Here is a 7500-nt window from a genome sequence, read left to right as displayed (position 1 = left end):
AAATGACTTTGGGTTTGAAACGAATATTTTGTGTTCGTGGATAGCTCACATGGTAGAGCCACGCTCTCACCTGCCAGGCAGAGTTGTCGTACCAATAAGGTCGCAGGTTCAAACCCCACCACCGCCGCGGAAAAAAATTTTTATTCTCTATTGTCTTCTGGCACTTTTCTACTCACTTCATATCTTGTTGTTATCAATTTGTATATTTGTAGTTTGTATTTTCTGTGCTTAAGGGATTGATCATAGTCATACTGCCAAATGTGTTTGTTCATTGTCATCTTAATGCAGTGAGAATTATCGGTCATTATTTTGCAACAACATAATTCAATAGGACTATGGTTAGTTTGTTCTATGACTTGTGTATCGACGTGATTAGAACACACTGTATACATTAGATATATCTGGTTGTTGAACATAAAAACAAAATGTTAATTGTGATGATAAGCAGAAAACTAAATACGCAAGGACTCTCCTGACACTTGACTACGAGAATATGAGGTAAAGGGAGTTTAGTCATAAATACGTTTCATAATATTTTCAGGTGCTGTGTGATTATTTTTTCTCATTGTTTTTGCATATTTGTTGTCTTTCTTCTTCTTCTTCTTCTTCTTCTTCTTCTTCTTCTTCTTCTTCTTCTTCTTCTTCTTCTTCTTCTTCTTCTTCGAATTATTATTATTATTATTATTATTATTATTATTATTATTATTATTATTATTATTATTATTATTATTATTATTATTATTATTATTATTATTATTATTCAATTTCCCTCTCCTCCATCACATGCTCTTCTTTCTTCCCCCTTTCTTCTTTATCATCATTCCTTTCCTCCTCTTATATGCTAAGAGAACAGATAAATTGTCAGAGGGATAATAGATCCATTAGTAAAATAGATAGAATGTTTAATTTAAAAACCAGGGACAGATGGATGAGGTTCAGTAAGTCGATTTATAATACCTTTGGCTCATTGCTGCCCCCCGCGCGCCTCCCATTCATATTATGATATATTTTTTCCTTACATGGCACAATGTTTCAAGATTACGACACACACACACACACACACACATACACACAAATTATATATATATATATATATATATATATATATATATATATATATATATATATATAGTACTTTTAAATTGGCTTTGAACCTTTCTCCCCTCAAACCAGTAATTTATCACAACATGATCCATCCACTCGGCCAGTTTGGGGTGTAATTTGTCGCTCGGACACTTCCAACGTGCTTGTTATTCCACCGGAGCAGAGGCGTGAGTGCTTGACCATTCCATTCCAGTTAGGCAAATTAGATGGCGGGAGGGGCGTTTATGTGTGTTTGTGCGTGTATGTGTGTGTGTGTGTGTGTATGTGTGTTTGAGAGAGAACGAGATGGGGGGGGGGGGGGGTGGGAGAGGGAGGGTTGCTCGTGGAGATGATGATATTAAAAGGCTTGGGGATGGCTCAAGGGCGGTTGCTGGATCGATGTTGAATTGGGATGGAATACAGATTAGAAACTGGAAAGGCTTCGTATGGGAACAAAACAGACAATGGACGTTTCGGGTACAAACCCTTCGTCAGCACAACAATACACAAATAAACGTGGAAAACATATGCTAACCTCTTCATGGGCTACCTTGAGGAAACCTTCTTCCATCAGTACAGTGGACCTGCCCCCGAGCTGTTCAAAAGGTACATTGACGACTGTTTCGGCATTACGTCATTGACCCACAGCCAGTTGAAAGGGTTCATCCTAGCGACGGACTCCTTCCACCCGTCCATAGAGTACACTTATGAGATTTCAACCTCTGAGGTGAACTTTTTGGACATCAAGGCTGTATTGACCAGCACGGGAGTACGGACCACTGTACACTACAAGGAAACGGACAGTCACAGCTACCTGCTCTATCGGTCATCCCATCCGGTGAGGTGCAAAGACTCCATCCCATTCAGTCAGATACTCCGCTTGCGGAGACTCTGTCTGGAAGATGATGAATTTGCGCTTCAACGTGATCGCATGCTCGATTTTTTTAGGGCACGGGAATATCCCGAAAGGGTTTTGCTTAAGGCTGTCCGGAAAGCCAGCCTCGTGTCGAGAGAAGCAGCAATGAGGCCTCGCAATGCCAGGAAGCAGGAGACACAGCGTCCCATTTTAGTCCTCACGCATCACCCCCATGCCGATCAAGTGAGGAACATCCTATTGCAGAACTATGGGATCCTCCAGGCGGGCGAAGACACCCACAGAGTTTTCTCAGAACCCCCGTTGGTAGCATATCGACGGGATCGTAACCTGAGGGATCTCCTTGTCAGAAGCGGCCTGGAACCCATACCTAGGGATGGACCTAAAGCCAGATCGTGTATGCGACCCCGATGCAAGACTTGTGGGCACCTGTGGGAGTATGACAGAGTCAGCTTTCCAGACAAGATTTGGGACATCAGGCGGCCGTTTACTTTCTAGTCTATGCGATTACGTGCTCCCTGTGTGGGATTGCTTACGTTGGTGAGACCGGAAAGAGGCTGGGTGACAGATTCGTGCAGCACTTGCGTGACATATCGAACTGTGCAGACACAGCAGTGGCCAGACACTTCAATCTGCCAGACCACTGCGATGTACAGTGTGTGCGTGTGTGTGTGCTCAGTTTTTGCCATTCGGACACTTCCGCCCGTCGACGTAGGGAAACTCACCTGATCAAGTTGTTGGGAACGCTGACTCCACGCGGACTCAACACCAGGATTGACCACCACTAGATGTCAACGTCACCCATATTCATCACCACTGCTGCTCTCACTTCTGCCACTACAGCTACTGCTGCTGCTACTACTACTACTTCTACTACTTCTACTACTACTACTACTACTACTACTACTACTACTACTACTACTACTACTACTACTTCTACTACTACTACTACTACTACTACTACTACTACTACTACTACTACTACTACTACTACTACTATTACTACTACTGCTACTACTACTACTACTACTACTACTGCTGCTACTACTACTACTACTACTACTACTACTACTACTACTACTACTACTACTACTACTACTACTACTACTACTACTACTACGACTACTACTACTACTGTTCATACTACTAAAAGTACAACTCTACCTACCTACCTATCTATCTATCTATCTATCTATCTAGCTAGCTAGCTAGCTAGCTATCTATCTACTGATTATCCACCGATTCATAGTCATCTACCTTCCTAGCTCTCTCTCATTGTGTCCAATCATCCACTTTTTCATCCATTAATATACATATAGACCCAGCTCTCACTCGGCTGTTTGCTCGCCCTCTCTCACCTCCCCTCCACCCTTTCTCTCTCTCTCTCTCTCTCTCTCTCTCTCTCTCTCTCTCTCTCTCTCTCTTTCTTTCTTTCTTTCTTTCTTTGTCCCCCCCCCCTCCCTCTTTCTCCCCCCCCCCCCCCCTCTCTCTCTCTCTAATTCCCCCGCTCTCCCGGTCTGCCTCAAACCAACCCCCCCCCCCCCCCCGCCCCTTTTTTTAAAATTTTTTTTTATTTTTTTAAATTTTTATTTTAATTTTTTTTCTTTTATTAATTTCTCTCTCTCTCTCTCTCTCTCTCTCTCTCTCTCTCTCTCTCTCTCTTTTCTCTCTCTCTCTCTCTCTCTCTCTCTCTCTCTCTCTCTCTCTCTCTCTCTCCCCTCTATCTGCCTATCCATCTATCTATTTATTGGTGTATTCCACTTTACTATCGCATCGTTCCTTCGCGAAGATTCGACCTTCGCTCATCCAACAAACCCCCCCCCCCCCCACCTCCGCCGTGACTCTTTCACCTCGCCCCCTCCACCGCCCCCTACTGTTCCACTACAGTGTTCTACTACTACTAATTCAGAAAAGTGAGTGGAGCAGGCACTTATGTTGGTAACAACAAGATATGAAGTGAATAGAAAAGTGCCAGAAGACAATAGAGAATAAAATTTTTTTTTCGCGGCGGTGGTGGGGTTTGAACCTGCGACCTTATTGGTACGACAACTCCGCCTGGCAGGTGAGAGCGTGGCTCTACCGTGTGAGCTATCCACGAACACAAAAATATTCGTTTCAAACCCAAAGTCATTTCTAGATCCCTCTCTCACCCACTTCTTGAGATCGCCGATTCGTTCACCACCATCGCGAAGTAATTTTGACCAGCAGTTAAGCTTAATAGCCAATATTCTCATCACAAACATATAACATAGAAACGATTGAGACATTGAGTATGCTCCGGTGTATGGGGTGAATTTTTAATTCAGAAAAGTGAGTGGAGCAGGCACTTATGTTGGTAACAACAAGATATGAAGTGAGTAGAAAAGTGCCAGAAGACAATAGAGAATAAAATTTTTTTTTCGCGGCGGTGGTGGGGTTTGAACCTGCGACCTTATTGGTACGACAACTCCGCCTGGCAGGTGAGAGCGTGGCTCTACCGTGTGAGCTATCCACGAACACAAAAATATTCGTTTCAAACCCAAAGTCATTTCTAGATCCCTCTCTCACCCACTTCTTGAGATCGCCGATTCGTTCACCACCATCGCGAAGTAATTTTGACCAGCAGTTAAGCTTAATAGCCAATATTCTCATCACAAACATATAACATAGAAACGATTGAGACATTGAGTATGCTCCGGTGTATGGGGTGAATTTTTAATTCAGAAAAGTGAGTGGAGCAGGCACTTATGTTGGTAACAACAAGATATGAAGTGAGTAGAAAAGTGCCAGAAGACAATAGAGAATAAAAAATTTTTTCGCGGCGGTGGTGGGGTTTGAACCTGCGACCTTATTGGTACGACAACTCCGCCTGGCAGGTGAGAGCGTGGCTCTACCGTGTGAGCTATCCACGAACACAAAAATATTCGTTTCAAACTCAAAGTCATTTCTAGATCCCACACGGTAGAGCCACGCTCTCACCTGCCAGGCGGAGTTGTCGTACCAATAAGGTCGCAGGTTCAAACCCCACCACCGCCGCGAAAAAATTTTTTATTCTCTATTGTCTTCTGGCACTTTTCTACTCACTTCATATCTTGTTGTTACCAACATAAGTGCCTGCTCCACTCACTTTTCTGAATTAAAAATTCACCCCATACACCGGAGCATACTCAATGTCTCAATCGTTTCTATGTTATATGTTTGTGATGAGAATATTGGCTATTAAGCTTAACTGCTGGTCAAAATTACTTCGCGATGGTGGTGAACGAATCGGCGATCTCAAGAAGTGGGTGAGAGAGGGATCTAGAAATGACTTTGGGTTTGAAACGAATATTTTGTGTTCGTGGATAGCTCACACGGTAGAGCCACGCTCTCACCTGCCAGGCGGAGTTGTCGTACCAATAAGGTCGCAGGTTCAAACCCCACCACCGCCGCGAAAAAATTTTTTATTCTCTATTGTCTTCTGGCACTTTTCTACTCACTTCATATCTTGTTGTTACCAACATAAGTGCCTGCTCCACTCACTTTTCTGAATTAAAAATTCACCCCATACACCGGAGCATACTCAATGTCTCAATCGTTTCTATGTTATATGTTTGTGATGAGAATATTGGCTATTAAGCTTAACTGCTGGTCAAAATTACTTCGCGATGGTGGTGAACGAATCGGTGATCTCAAGAAGTGGGTGAGAGAGGGATCTAGAAATGACTTTGGGTTTGAAACGAATATTTTTGTGTTCGTGGATAGCTCACACGGTAGAGGCACGCTCTCACCTGCCAGGCGGAGTTGTCGTACCAATAAGGTCGCAGGTTCAAACCCCACCACCGCCGCGAAAAAATTTTTTATTCTCTATTGTCTTCTGGCACTTTTCTATTCACTTCATATCTTGTTGTCTACTACTACTACTACTACTACTACTACTACTACTACTACTACTACTACTACTACTACTACTACTACTACTACTACTACTACTACTACTACTACTACTACTACTACTACCAATATGTCTTTTATCTTCCATTATAGTCTGGAAAGTTCTGTTCCCTGACGCTGACCTTTGCTTATCAATTAGATCACCCCCTGGGGCACCCTATCCTCTACCCACGCCACGCTAACATTTCATTCAAGATATGAAGTGAATAGAAAAGTGCCAGAAGACAATAGAGAATAAAAAATTTTTTTCGCGGCGGTGGTGGGGTTCGAACCTGCGACCTTATTGGTACGACAACTCCGCCTGGCAGGTGAGAGCGTGGCTCTACCGTGTGAGCTATCCACGAACACAAAAATATTCGTTTCAAACCCAAAGTCATTACTAGATCCCTTTCTCACCCACTTCTTGAGACCGCCGATTCGTTCGTACACCACCATCGCGAATAATTTTGACCAGCAGTTAAGCTTAATAGCCAATATTCTCAACACAAACATATAACATAGAAACGATTGAGACATTGAGTATGCTCCGGTGTATGGGGTGAATTTTTAATTCAGAAAAGTGAGTGGAGCAGGCACTTATGTTGGTAACAACAAGATATGAAGTGAATAGAAAAGTGCCAGAAGACAATAGAGAATAAAAAATTTTCGCGGCGGTGGTGGGGTTCGAACCTGCGACCTTATTGGTACGACAACTCCGCCTGGCAGGTGAGAGCGTGGCTCTACCGTGTGAGCTATCCACGAACACAAAAATATTCGTTTCAAACCCAAAGTCATTACTAGATCCCTTTCTCACCCACTTCTTGAGACCGCCGATTCGTTCGTACACCACCATCGCGAATAATTTTGACCAGCAGTTAAGCTTAATAGCCAATATTCTCAACACAAACATATAACATAGAAACGATTGAGACATTGAGTATGCTCCGGTGTATGGGGTGAATTTTTAATTCAGAAAAGTGAGTGGAGCAGGCACTTATGTTGGTAACAACAAGATATGAAGTGAATAGAAAAGTGCCAGAAGACAATAGAGAATAAAAAATTTTTTATTCTCTATTGTCTTCTGGCACTTTTCTATTCACTTCATATCTTGTTGTTACCAACATAAGTGCCTGCTCCACTCACTTTTCTGAATTAAAAATTCACCCCATACACCGGAGCATACTCAATGTCTCAATCGTTTCTATGTTATATGTTTGTGTTGAGAATATTGGCTATTAAGCTTAACTGCTGGTCAAAATTATTCGCGATGGTGGTGTACGAACGAATCGGCGGTCTCAAGAAGTGGGTGAGAAAGGGATCTAGTAATGACTTTGGGTTTGAAACGAATATTTTTGTGTTCGTGGATAGCTCACACGGTAGAGCCACGCTCTCACCTGCCAGGCGGAGTTGTCGTACCAATAAGGTCGCAGGTTCGAACCCCACCACCGCCGCGAAAATTTTTTATTCTCTATTGTCTTCTGGCACTTTTCTATTCACTTCATATCTTGTTGTTACCAACATAAGTGCCTGCTCCACTCACTTTTCTGAATTAAAAATTCACCCCATACACCGGAGCATACTCAATGTCTCAATCGTTTCTATGTTATATGTTTGTGTTGAGAATATTGGCTATTAAGCTTAACTGCTGGTCA

The 7500-nt window shown here is 42.8% G+C and overlaps 1 protein-coding gene across 1 annotated transcript in view; it reads left to right on the top strand.

Moving 5' to 3' along the window:
- Positions 1-7500, top strand: part of LOC144968820 (uncharacterized) — an 86292-nt gene that overhangs the window by 257 nt on the left and 78535 nt on the right. The window contains exon 1 of the mRNA XM_078907529.1: positions 1-498. This exon is cut by the window's left edge and continues 257 nt beyond it. The gene's annotated coding sequence lies outside the window, so the exon portion shown is untranslated. The remainder of the gene's footprint in view (positions 499-7500) is intronic.

This window comes from Berghia stephanieae, chromosome 3 (assembly GCF_034508935.2).
Source record: "Berghia stephanieae isolate SIO BIC M18660-M18661 chromosome 3, UCSD_Bste_1.3, whole genome shotgun sequence".
NCBI classification, from domain to species: domain Eukaryota; kingdom Metazoa; phylum Mollusca; class Gastropoda; order Nudibranchia; family Aeolidiidae; genus Berghia; species Berghia stephanieae.
This window is presented reverse-complemented; position numbering and strand designations above follow the sequence as displayed.